Consider the following 14,569-nt stretch of genomic DNA (forward strand, 5'->3'; position numbering starts at 1 on the left):
TATCAGACAGGGACCCTATTCAACCTGAACTAAATAACCACATACTCTTGCATATTGGTGTTAGAGGAATAAAGTTATTGTCTCTTATCTTGTCTGATCCCTAAGTGATTTTTGGAATTATTTCAGATTTTCCCAATGAGCTGCCTCTTTTATACTCCACAACACTATTTAAAATCCCTCTCACTCTCCTTGAATTCTTTATCCTACAAAACTAAGCACAATCTCATGAATAAAATAGCTATAATTTACTGAGTGCTCAAGGTGATGGACCATCTTGTAAGCCCTCTACAAATATTGCCTCATTTATCTTCTCAATAACCTGTTAGAGAAGTTTCATGATTCTCATTTTCCTGAGGGCAAGCTGAAGATGAAGATGATAAAGATTTCAAAATCTCTTAATGATAGTAGTGAAAACTTGGATTAGAAACTTCCTCCCTCCCCATCCTCAAAATATTAAAATCCTCCTTCATCAGAAAAGAACTTGGCTCTTTCTTTGCTGAGAATGGAGAAACCATTGGATGGAACTGTATTCTGTCCTGCATTTAGTTTTTGAGTGCATTGGTTTCTTCTCTCATTTTCTCCTGATATCATTAAAGCATTGTTGCCTGAATTGTAAGTATCTATGAATATCCTCCTCTTCCTACACAAATCCTTTTTTTGTACAAGTCACTTGGCTTTCTATAACTTAAAATTCTTTCTCATTGGATCCTCTCCATTACTATCAAACAACAATTATACTAACAATAACAACATTCTATCTTAAAAAATAAAAATGTAAACAATAATTTTAAATGCCATTCCTGGATTTTAGTCCCAATATTCTGTAGCTTATAAGGAAGGTGGTCTACAATTAATATCTACTCCTCCTATCTTTCTCTCCATGTTTGAGATGGTAGAATCTGAGTTCCTTCCACCGCTCCACTAATATTGCTTCTACCTATATCAAATAAGCTTGTTAGTAAATTCAAGATAAAACATAATTTCGTGTTTCTTCCATATTTGGGAATATTCCTTTGCTAGGAATAATGCTTTCTAAGTAATTACCAGAAGCTTAGTTACACACATTTGTTATCTTGAAACAACATAAGATATCTGCCAGTTCTGTGGGTCATGAATCTGGGCTTGGAGTCACTAGTTATTTGCTAAGGATTTCACAATGTTGAAACGAAGATGTTAACTGGGCTGCATTCTCACTTGGAGTTTGTGGGTCTTTTCCAAGGGCAGTTGTTGGCAGGATTAAGTGATTTATGATTGGAAGAAAGGCATTCCCCTTTTCTGTCTCACTGTTGGCCATTATTGCTTTTTCTAGACTATCCACTGATGTCTGTCATGGGGGTTTACTTAAGGCATTTTAGCTTTCTTGAAAGTCAGCATAAAAACCTCCTTTCAGAATTCTATGGGAAATTTAAATAATAATGCTCATACACAGAGTAATTTGACCATTGCTTTTGACATATAAAATAATTTCTCTGGGGGATCAACTATCCCATCATAACCACAGATCCCGCCCACACCTAAAGGGAGGAAGTCAAGCTAGACATTTTCATAATTAACTAGGGATCCCAAAGATATATCAGGATTCTTCCTTTTACTATTTCCTCTTGGTCATGTTCTCTTTGTCTCCTCTGACACCATACTTTTATAGCTTTTTTTCTTCCTCTTTAAACTTGTCCTCAAGAAATCCTCTTGTAAGACTGCCTGTAAGGTGTTTAATACTACCCATTCCCACCATTACCTCATGTACAATCAGATGCTTCCAGAATTTGGATCACCTATCTTGACTGTCTTTTGTTTCAAATTCATGCATCTAACTGCTTACAACCCAATGTCATTGCCACTTGGATGAGTAAAGGAATTTGAACATATGAAATGAACTCTCACCCACATCCAATCTCTTCTTCAGTGATTCAGTGTTCTCAGTGAATACAATAAAAGCACCACTCAAAGAGTAGCCATGACCATAAGTCTTCTCTACTCCTCAATTGCTCTTTTACCACTAGGGCAGCATACCAAATCATGAAAACTTTCACTTTCAGTTTTTATCAACTCTCTTGGCTAACATGTTTTAGTTGATTAGACCAAAAATTACAAACTACTTTTGCCTTTGTACTTTGATGCCAGGAGCATATTTCTCATTGTTTACACTGTATGTCCCAACAATCTTACATATTCTCTTTTATCTCAGGATAAAATGTAAACCGCTTAGAATGATACTTTAAGACATTTAATAGCAGGGTCCTGATTATGTCTCCAATTTCATTGCTAGGCATTTCTCAGCACTAAGAAATTTTACTTCAAATATACTCAATATCTTGCATATCCATAATAATTTCTTTCTTTGGTTTGCAGGCTACACATTTGAACACACAGTTACCAATGATTGAGTTGAATATGCCTTTGCTCCTTTTTACATGCCTGGCTCCTATTCATCCTTGTGGTCACCATTCATTTTATTTTCTTTTTTTTCATTTTTTAATATTTTATTTTATAAAAAGCTTTTATTTAATAAATATAAATTTCATAGGTGCAACCTTTGGATTATAGCAGCTCTTCCTGCCATACCCACAGTCCACCCCCAAACCGTCCAACCTCCTACTTCCTTTCCCATCCCATTCTTCCTTAAGATTCAATTTTAATTATCTTTATATACAGAAGATCAACTCTATACTAAGTAAAGATTTCAATAGTTTGCACCCACACAGACACAAAAAGTATAAAGCACTGTTTGGAGACAAGTTTTACCGTTAATTCTCATAGTACAACACATTAAGGACAGAGGTCCTACATGGGGAGAAAGTACACAGTGAATCCTGCTATTGATTTAATAATTGACACTCTTATTTATTTTTTACCATATGTTCTCTATGATTTGTGGTAACTAATAGAGTAAAAATATGTAATGTATATGAGCAAGATTGCCATTTTGAGAACTGATTATTGTTTATAGCCCCTGTATCTGCTGTTGAGGAACAGTGTTTTTTCTTATAATTATTGGCTGAATTCTTTACATAGTCAAGGGTTAACCGTATGACTATAAAATAAATGGAAAACACGTCACTGTAAAAATTAAGACTGGCTGGTGCCGCAGCTCACTAGGCTAATTCTACGCCTTGTGGCGCCAGCATACCGGGTTCTAGTCCTGGTCGGGGTGCCAGATTCTGTCCCGGTTGCCCCTCTTCCAGGCCAGCTCTCTGCTATGGCCCGGGAGTGCAGTGAAGGATGGCCCAAGTGCTTGGGCCCTGCACCCCATGGGAGACCAGGAGAAGTACCTGGCTCCCGCCATTGGATCAGCGCGGTGCGCCGGCCACAGCGCACCAGCCATGGCAGCCATTGGAGGGTGAACCAACGGCAAAGGAAGACCTTTCTCTCTGTCTCTCTCTCTCACTGTCCACTCTGCCTGTCAAAAAATAAAAAAAAAAATTAAGACTAAGGAAGGTGGAGTTTGGTAGCATGGGTGGAAGGGAGGATAGGGGGTGAAGTATCACTATGCTCCTAAATCTGTAAATATGAAATACATGAAATTTGTTCACCTTATATAAATAAAATTCTTAAATTTTCAAAATACATCTCCTCCTTCTCTTATTCCCACTCTTATATTTAACAGGGATCACTTTTCTGTTAAAATTTAAACACCTAAGAACAACTGTGTGTTAACCACAGAGTTCAACAAATAGTACTAGGAAAAAAAAATACTAAAATGGATAAAGTTTTACATTGTACATAATGGTCAGGACAAGAGCTGAACAAGTCACTGTTTCTCATAGTGTCCATTTCACTTCAACAGGTTTTCCCTTTGGTGCTCAGTTAGTTGTCGCCGATCAGGGAGAACATATGATATTTGTCCCTTTGGGACTGCCTTAATTCGTTAAGCATAATGTTTTCCAGATTTCTCCATCTTGTTGCAAATGACCGGGTTTCATTGTTTTTGATTGCTGTATGGTATTCTATAGAGTACATGTCCCATAATTTGTTTATCCAGTCTACTGTTGATGGGCATTTGGGTTGGTTCCAGGTCTTAGCTATTGTGAATTGAGCTGCAATACACATTAATGTGCAGACAGCTTGTTTGTTTGCCAATTTAATTTCCTTTGGGTAAATTCCAAGGAGTGGTATGGCTGGGTTGAATGGTAGGGTTATATTCAGGTTTCTGAGGAATCTACAGACTGACTTCTATAGTGGCTTAACCAGTTTGCAGGGATTGGTTTTGGATCCTTGATCAAATATAAGTTGGCTGTAGATGTTTGGATTGATTTCTGGTGTTTCAATTCTGTTCCATTGGTCTATCCATCTGTTTCTGTACTGGTACCATGCTGTTTTGATAACAACTGTCCTGAAATCTGGTATTGTGATGCCTCTGGCTTTGTTTTTGTTGTACAAGATTGCTTTAGCTATTCGAGGTCTCCTGTGTCTCCATATGAATTTCAGCATCATTTTTTCCAGATCTGAGAATAAGGTTTTCAGTATCTTGATTGGTATTGCATTGAATGTATAAGTTGCTTTTGGGAGAATGGACATTTTGATGATATTGATTCTTCCATTCTATGAGCATGGAAGATTTTTTCCTTTTTTTGATATCCTTTTCTATTTCTTTATTTAACGTTTTGTAATTTTCATCATAGAGATCTTTAACGTCCTTGGTTAAGTTTATTCCAAGGTATTTGATTGTTTTTGTAGCTATTGTGAATGGGATTGATGTTAGAAGTTCTTCCTCAGCCATGGCATTGACTGTGTATACAAAGGCAGTTGATTTTTGTGCATTGATTTTATATCCTGCTACTTTGCCAAGCTCTTCCATGAGTTCCAATAGTCTCTTAGTAGAGTTCTTTGGATCCCCTAGATAAAGAATCATATCATCTGCAAAGACGGATAGTTTGACTTCTTCCTTTCCAATTTGTATCCCTTTAGTTTATTTTTCTTGCCTAATAGCTCTGGCTAAATCTTCCTGAACTATATTGAATATCAGTGGTGAGAGTGGGCATCCCTGTCTGGTACCAGATCTCAGTGGAAATGCTTCCAACTTTTCCCCATTCAATAGGATGTTGATTTTGGGTTTTTCATAAATTGCTTTGATTGTATTGACGAATGTTCCTTCCATACCAAGATTTCTTAGAGTTTTCATCATGAAAGGATGTTGTATTTTATCAAATGCTTTCTCTGCATCTATTGAGATAATCATATGGCTTTTCTTCTGCAGTCTGTTAATGTGGTGTATCACATTGATTGTTTTGCGCACATTGAACCATCCCTGCATACCAGGGATAAATCCCACTTGGTCTGGGTGGATGATCTTTCTGATATGTTGTAACATTCTATTGGCCAGAATTGTATTGAGGATTTTTGCATCTATGTTCATCAGGGAGATTGGTCTGTAATTCTCTTTCAATGCTGCATCTTTTTCCAGCTTAGGAATTAAGGTGATGCTGGCTTCATAGAAAGAATTTGGGAGGATTCCCTCTTTTTTGATTCTTCTGAATAGTTTGAGAAGAATTGGAGTTAGTTCTTCTTTAAATGTCTGGTAGAATTCAGCAGTGAATCCATCCGGTCCTGGGCTTTTCTTTGTTGGGAGGGCCTTTATTACTGTTTCAATTTCTGTCTCAGTTATGGGTCTTTTTATGTTTTCTGTGCCTTCATGGTTTAATTTAGATAGGTTGTGTGTGTGAAGGAATCTATCCGTTTCTGATAGATTTCCCTGTTTGCTGGCATACAAGTCCTTGTAGTAATTTCTAATGATTCTTTTCATTTCTGTGGTGTCTGTTGTTATATTTCCTTTTTTGTCTCTGATTTTATTGATTTGGGTCTTTTCTTTCCTTTGTTTAGTTAGTTGAGCCACTGGGGTGTCAATTTTGTTTATTTTTTCAAAAAACCAGCTCTTCGTTTGGCTGATTTTTTTTTTTTTTTTTTGGATTCAAATGGTGGAGTTAGAACTTGCCAGGGGATTCCAATACAATCCCATCAAGGTGGCACGTAGCAGTGCCATCTCACTAGTCCAAGTGATCAATTTCAGTTCACAGTTGATCACACTGATAGATCTAAGAGTCAAAGGGATCACACAAACAAGACTAGTGTCTGCTAATACTAACTGATATAATCAAAAAGGGAGAGAACGATCCAACATGGGAAGCGGGATACACAGCTGACTCATAGAATGGCGGATGTCCTAAATAGCACTCTGGCCTCAGAATCAGCCCTTAAGGCTTTCGGATCTGGCTGAAGAGCCCATGAGAGTATTTTAGGCATGGCGAGCCAAGACACTCTGGCAAAAAAAAAAAAAAACAAAACAAACAAAAAAAAACCCACAAAACCTAAATGAAATATCTCTGTGAATGAGATCCCAGTGGAAAGAACAGGCAAAGAAGGAGGTACCTTTCTCTGAAGGGAGGAGAGAACTTCCACTATGACTATGACCCTGTCTGAATAAGATCGAAGAAGGCAAACCCAAAAGGCTTCCATAGCCTTGGAAACTCTTGGCTAGAGCCTAGTGAGATTACTGATGCCATAAACAAGAGTGTCAAATTGTTAAGTCAACAACAGGAGTCACCGTGTACTTACTTCTCATGTGGGATCTGTACTTAATGTGTTGTTCAATGTGAATAATGCTATAACTAGTACTGAAACAGTATTTTATACTTTGGGTTTCTGTGTGGGTGCAAACTGATGAAATCTTTACTTAATATATACTGAATCAATGTTCTGTATATAAAGATAATTGAAAATGCATCTTGAGATGAGTGGAATGGGAGAGGGAGTGGGAAATGGGAGGGGTGAGAGTGGGAGGGAAATTATGGGGGGGGAAGCCAATGTAATCCATCAACTATACTTTGGAAATTTATATTTATTAAATAAGAAAAAGAAAAATAAATTTTATAATAAAAAATGAGGTAAATAGCCTTTTCATTGAGGACCTGTAATCATGTACTTCTCACATCATAGAACAATATGGCATACTATGAGAAAGTCCTCCTTTCTGAATGTTTAATGTTTTAAAAATGAATACTCAATTTCCACTCTGAAAAATACATAGGATAGTGTAAAACATGCTGTTGCTTCGTTGAATGATACTAACAGCAGATATACAAGTCTTTTTTTTTTTTTTTTTTTTTTGATAGGCAGAGTGGACAGTGAGAAAGAGAGAGAGACAGAGAGAAAGGTCCTCCTTTACCGTTGGTTCACCCTCCAATGGCCGCTGCAACCTGTGCACTGCGCTGATCTGAACCTGGAACCAGGTGCTTCTCCTGGTCTCCCATGTGGCAGTGGGACTTGGGCCATCCTCCACTGCACTCCCAGGCCATAGCAGAGAGCTGGACGGGAAGAGGGGCAACTGGGACAGAATCCGGCACCCCAACAGGGACTAGAACCCGGTGTGGCAGCGCCCCATGCCAAGGATTAGCCTATTGAGCCACAGTGCCAGCCTACAAGTCTTAATTTACATAAGTATTTTCTCACATAAGCTATTTTATAATAAATTCAATTTATTAAACTAAATAATAATAATGAGAAAATTGAGTATTTATTTTTACTTTTAAATGCATTTTATGCATTTTTTAAACTTTTATTTAATGAATATAAATTTCCAAAGTACAGCTTATGGATTACAATGGCTCCCCCCCCATGACTTCCCTCCCACCCGCAACCGTCCCCTTTCCCACTCACTCTCCCCTTCCATTCACATCAAGATTCGTTTTCATTTATCTTTATATACAGAAGATCAGTTTAGTATCTATTAAGCAAAGTTTTCAACAGTTTGCACCCACATAGAAACACAAAGTGAAAAATACTGTTTGAGTACTCGTTATAGCATTAAATCACAATGTACAGCACAGTAAGGACAGAGATCCTACATGAGGAGTAAAGGCACAGTGACTCCTGTTGTTGACTTAACAAATTGACACTCTTGTTTATAGCATCAGTAATCACCCTAGGCTCTTGTCATGAGTTGCCAAGGCTATGGAAGCCTTTTGAGTTCACCGACTCTGATCTTATTTAGACAAGGTCTTAGTCACAGTGGAAGTTCTCTCCTCCCTTCAGAGAAAGGTACCTCCTTCTTCGATTGTCTGTTCTTTCTACTGTGATCTCATTCACAGAGATATTTCATTTAGGTAATTTTTTTTTTCCCAGAGTGTCTTGGCCCTCCATGCCTAAAATACTCTCATGGGCTTTTCAGCTGGATATGAATGCCTTAAGAGCTCATTCTTAGGCAAGAGTGCTATTTAGGACATCTGCCATTCTATGAGTCTGCTGTGTATCCCACTTCCCATGTTGGATTGTTCTCTCCCTTTTTGATTCTATCAGTTAGTATTAGCAGACACTAGTCTTGTTTGTGTGATCCCTTTGACTCTTAGACCTATCAGTGTGATCAACTGTGAACTGAAATTGATCACTTGGACTAGTGAGATGGCATTGGTACATGCTCATTCATGCATTTTTAAGGTCTTTATGTTCATGGAAACATGAAAAATCCATTCATGAATTTGTTTCTTGTCCCAAAATACAGGTATATTTTAAGTCTAACAGTCCAGGAAAATTTCAAAGTTCCTTTCTGTGTATGTGTTCAAGTGTTTGTGTCTACACTCGTGAGTGTATATTTATCAGGGATTATTTCAATTTATTTCCCATTCACTAAATACAGAGATTCATCAGTTACTTGTTCTGCTCTGTTCTGGCAAACTTCTGTTCCTCCATCAGAATTAACTCAGACTTCAATTTTTCCTAATTCCTTTCATGAAAAACTCAGCCAGATTCATTATACCCTGCCCTCAGGTCTCTACCCTTTATCCCATCCCCATCTCTACTCTTAAGTTTCACTCTATTGTAATTATTTGTTTTCATATCTATGATTTACTGGATTGGGTCCAGCATACTTTCTTGGTAGAGGCAAGTAGTAAATACTCTAAGACTTAAGGGCCATATTATTTTTGTGGTTGTAGCTTCCACATTTCTAACAGTGTGGAAGTGGCCCTGTGTCTTGGGTGCATTGAAGGGAACAATCACATTTCCATGACTATGTTCATTGGTTTAGATAATGTAGATTTAAGCTTATTTGCCTGTAACATTAACTGAAGGTAGATATACAAAAGGAGGCTCAAAGCAACAGAATTCTTAGGGCAGTTGTTAATGGTTGTGATTAGGAAGATCTCTACCTGTAGATAGGATGAAGAGCCCTAATTGACTTAATAGTGCTGTAGCTGTGGGAAAGAATAGCCGGAGAAGAAAGACAACAGAGGAAAGAGGGTAGAGAAAAATGCAGAAACAAAACAAAAATCTAAGTGATAGTTCAATTGACCAGCACAGAAAGCCTATTCTGTGTTAGATTTTAAATTGAGCCAATCCATCCTGGATTGCTTAAGTCCATTTACTTGTATGTTGTATTACATAAAGTTAAAGATATTCTGACACAGAGATGTATAGTATCTGATATGAATTGCCTTTGAGTAGAGTTACATATCAAACCAAAGCCTGCACATTATTTTGGGAATTACAATCTAAATGACCATGGAATCAATTTTAATTTTACTTTAAAGAATAATAATCATTTGCCAATGTAATATAAGCCTAATGACAACACTTTTTTAATCCTTCTATAGTCTCTTTTTGAAATGCATCCACTAAATAAGTGTGCCGGGTTCAAATTCTGTATGCCCTACTGCAATGTAAATGGTACCTTAATTTTAATAAAGTTCCCAAATAACTTTTTAAAAACATTTTAAAAGAGAGAAATGAATCTAAGACCGTTTGAAGCCATGTGTGTGCATGTGTGTGTGTGTGTGTGTGTGTGTATGTGTGTAGTGAGAGAAGTATAGGGTTGGGAGATTTCCTTGGACTCCAATTCTAAGTAGCAAAGAAGAGCTACACTGTCAACAGGAAAATATGTGTGTCTTCCTGTGTTCTCTTGTGCTGCTTGTTGGAGAACAGGAGACAGGACAGTAGAATAATGATTTTGAAATAAAAAGCAACTTCTTCAATGACAAAAGTTGATTAATTCAGTATCTTTTATAGGAAAAGGTTAATGAGTACAGTGAAATGCTGAAATTCCTAGGTGCAAATAGAAATATTCAACAACCGCTTGCACCTGGACTTTCAAGAGTGTCACATTTTTAAGAGGAGGATAAAATTACAGAGCTCACTGCTAAAGTCAAGAATGTTTAAAAATATCTTTTTCTATCCTGTCAAAACTCTTTTTACCTACCAGTAAAATATTTGCCTTTGCTGTATCATGTTTTTAAAATATATCATCACTGTTATTATCATTGTTTGATTTCAGTTTGAATATTTTAATTGAATAAATTACAGAATTGTATTCTTAGTGTAAGGTGATGATTAAATTAATCTAAGGGATTAGAATCCATAATTTATATTTGAATTTACCTTTGAAAATTTTTTTTTACTTTGTATGTAGAGCACTACTATCCCATTAAAATGTCTCATACATCGACAACAATTGCAACTTTTTTTTTTTTTTTTTTTTTTTTTGGACAGGCAGAGTGGACAGTGAGAGAGAGAGAGAGAGAGAGAGAGCGAAAGGTCTTCCTTTTGCCGTTGGTTCACCCACCAATGGCCGCTGTGGCCAGCACACTGCGGCCGGCGCACTGTGCTGATCCGAAGCCAGGAGCCAGGTGCTTCTCCTGGTCTCCCATGTGGGTGCAGGGCCCAAGCACTTGAGCCATCCTCCACTGCAATCCCTGGCCACAGCAGAGAGTTGGCCTGGAAGAGGAGCAACCGGGACAGAATAGGCACCCTGACCGGGACTAGAACCCTGTGTGCCAACGCCGCAAGGCGGAGGATTAGCCTATTGAGCCGCACTTTGGTGTAACATTAAAATGTTTTTTAAAAGTGTATCATTCCTAAAAGTTGTAAAAAGAAATATTTTATTTGTATTTATCAAAAGGACAATTGTGGGATAAAATCTCTTTGGGCATTATTGTTGACTCTGATATGTACTATTAACATAATTGTATTTACAATAATACTTAGGATAATTACCTTATAATTGCATTCCATGTGATCATAAGTATGAACATTGGTTCAAAGTGACTTTTATCAATTCTTATCAATCCTTGATAATATAATACTTTTTGTACAAAGATTGGGTATCTAAATCCAGGAAAAATGTAATGTATTCTATTCTTGGACTATGAAACATGCATTGGCATAATAAAATCTTTGATAGCTACTGTAGTAAAAAATTAAATTTCATTTAATATGAAATTTCTTCAACTTACTTTATCTTTTCCAAATTATATTTCACAAAACAGACTTTAGGAGATGGTTTCCTGAAGTTTGATTGTGGTTTTAGCCTTTACATGTTTAATAAAAATTGCTTCACTTTTCTGACCGATTTTGTTCCACCATGAATAATAATTTTCTTTATGTATTCTGGCTTCAGTTGTACATTTGATACTCTTGGCTTAATATATGAAAAACTGAGGGCCGGTGCTGTGGCGCAGCCAGTTAAAGCCCTGGTCTGAAGTGCTGGCATCCCATATGGGCACCAATTCAAGTCCCAGCTGCTCCACTTCCCATCCAGCTCTCTGCTATGGCCTGGGAAAGCAGTAGAAGATGGCCCAAGTCCTTGGGCCCCTGCACCCAAGTGGGAGACCCAGAAGAAGCTCCTAGCTTCGGATTGACGCAGCTCTGGCTGTTGTGGCCAATTGGGGAGTGAACCATTAGATGGAAGACTTCTTTCTCTCTCTGCCTCTCCTCTCTCTGTGTAACTCTTTCAAGTAAAATAAATAAATCTTTAAAAAATATGTAACGCTGCTTTAAAAATCAAGTAATTTATATATGTTATGTCATATTGTGTTCTTGGTCTATTTTGCTAAGGAATTGAAATTTTTGAATTTGTCATTTTTATCCTAATATATATATCTTATATGTACAGTTTTAAAATGAAGAGGGCAATTTATAGATTCTTTTATTTCTCTGTTATATGATAAATGCCTATGTGTGACTGCATTGAAATATTTTGACAACCAATGGCATCAAGAAGAATTTCTAAATAACGATGCCAGAATTTGTTGATTATCATTCTACTCTGATCATAACCAGTGAAATATGGACATTAGGATAGGGAAAAGCACCCCTGTCTGAGTCAGGCTGGATAAAATTATTCAAGGATGTAATGCTGAATGTCAGAGTCGGCTTTCACGAAAGTCTTGAAATTCTAAAGCATGGCTCCCTCAGTAAGATAGTGTCAATGTAATGAATATCATATTATGGTCTTTATTCTGTAGTTACATATGACAAAATATTTTCACTCACAAAATGTCATAGACATTTACAAGAAAGATTGATAAAAGACATCATATGAGGTTTTTTTTTTTTTTTTTTTCAAAATAAGGCTGAGGTGATGTCTGGATCTTCAACTGCAAAGTAAAATGACCTCTTTGTGGAAAGAAAAACAAAAAACTTGTATTTTGTCTGACATACTCTAATTGATAACATATGTGGCTAAATTAACCACATAAACCTTACAGTCCTGTGCAGTAATCACTAAATAAAGCACTTATTTTTCTTACTGCAACTATTATTTAGTCATTGTCCTTGTGTTTCACTTCACCTTGTATATGAATTAGAGCAATGTTAAAAACAATAAAACTAGACCATCAAGATACAACCTGCAGACAACCAGCAATGTCAGTCCTATAATAGGTGGAAGGGTTAATTCTAGAATGAGGTTTCCCATTACATATAAGATGGTAATTATTTCATTTTATTTGAATGTTCTATCGAAAGACCCATAATTTTACTCTCTTGCATAAAAAGGCACTGGCATTTGGGAGGCAAACATACTTGAATTTTAGCCCTTGGTCTACCTCTCAATGCAGAGTTGCTGAAGAATGCTCTGGTTGAATATGTGGGTTAATAAAAAGGAAACATTTTTGGCCTTTCAGCCCCTATGAGGAATATCATATATTATTATGCATATATTAATATATATCAAGTTATATATATATATATTATTAGCATCATATTATTACATTTCAAGTTTGAGTATTATTCTAGCTTGGCTTCTCCTTCTCCTTTCCTCTTTATCTCTTGTGTCAGTCTGAGTTCCTTTTGCAAAGCCAACATTTTTATGCAGGATTCTACTAGGGAACTTGCAAACTGATTTCCTTCTCTTTCTTTTCTTTTTCATTCTTTAATTAATTTGCTGCAGAGGAAAATGCAGTATTTTAGTCTAATTTTATTTACAATAAAAGAATGTTTTGGAACTTTATTTATTGGCTTTGCATCAGTATGGTGCCAAATATTTAATGATATTATAAGGAATTCATTTCTTACTAGCCTTTTTATTCCAAAAAATGGATAGAACAGTTTCCCATTTTTGATTTATTTTATTTATTTGAAAGCCAGAGTTAGAGAGAGAGAGAGAGACAGAGAGAGAGAGAGAGAGAGAGAGAGAGAGAGAAAGAGGGAGAGACAGAGAAAGAGATCTTCCATCTGCTGGTTCACTTCCCAGATGGCCACAACAGTCAGAGTTTGGCTAGGTCAAAACCAAGAGCCAGGAGCTTCTTTCAGTTCTCCCACATAGGTTCAGGGGCCCAAGCACTTGATCCATTCTCCACTGCTTTTCCAGGTGCATTAACAGGCAGCTAGATGGCAAATGGAGCAGCTGGGATTCAAATGGGTGCCCATACTGGATGCCCACACTGTAGGTGCTGGCTTAACCTGCTATGCCACAACAGTAGCTACCCTTGCAGACTTTTAATGAGATTAAATGGAATTCATTTACTTCTAGACTGATGTTCCAAACATAAATATACATGTGTATATATAAATATATATATATATATCCATACACACACACACATTTCTGTGTTTTTTAAATGTATTTCTAGAGCTGTATTCTACCTGTATATTATGATGACTTACGGCCTGGTCTTGAATGCATTCTAAATATGTCCCTTTTTATAACATTTTCCTTACCTAGACCCTGAGGGAAATGCCTTTGTCAAGATGAAAGGTGACATCTTTCCTTGGCCACATGCTCTTTTTATCTGTACAATACAATCACAAAGTCTTATATTTTAAATATATATATATATATATAGTAGATGTTTGAACATTTTATAAACTGTAATTGTTCTCAATATTGTGTGTTCAGAAGCATTCATCTATAAAGTGTTCATATGTGCTTCTTGAAATTCTGCTACAGATTATTTTAAATTTACTTGAATTTAAGTGTAAATATACAAAATTTTACTTAAGGCAAATAACGTATTATATCGTATGTACTCTACTGATTATTACTACAATAGTAGTTACAGATTTATATTAATACAAAGATACAACATTGACAATGAGTAGAAGTTATATAATTTTGCTTTTAGTTTTAGTGTATTGGATAAGGGGGTCTAGAATAACCTCACATAATTTGAGGGCATACAAACTGAGCATACAGAGTGGGTGTTTGGCCTACTGGTAACGGGACAGATTAATTTGCTGCAGCCCACACCAGAGTGCTTGACTGGAATAGTTTCATCTGGCTACTAACTTCACCTTCCTGCCACTCCAGTCCTAGAGGGCAGCACTGATGACTGAAGTAATTGGGTTCCTGTCACCTATATGAGAA

This window comes from Oryctolagus cuniculus, chromosome 2, assembly GCF_051225735.1.
Source record: "Oryctolagus cuniculus isolate XC-2025 breed Fujian yellow rabbit chromosome 2, ASM5122573v1, whole genome shotgun sequence".
NCBI lineage: Eukaryota > Metazoa > Chordata > Mammalia > Lagomorpha > Leporidae > Oryctolagus > Oryctolagus cuniculus.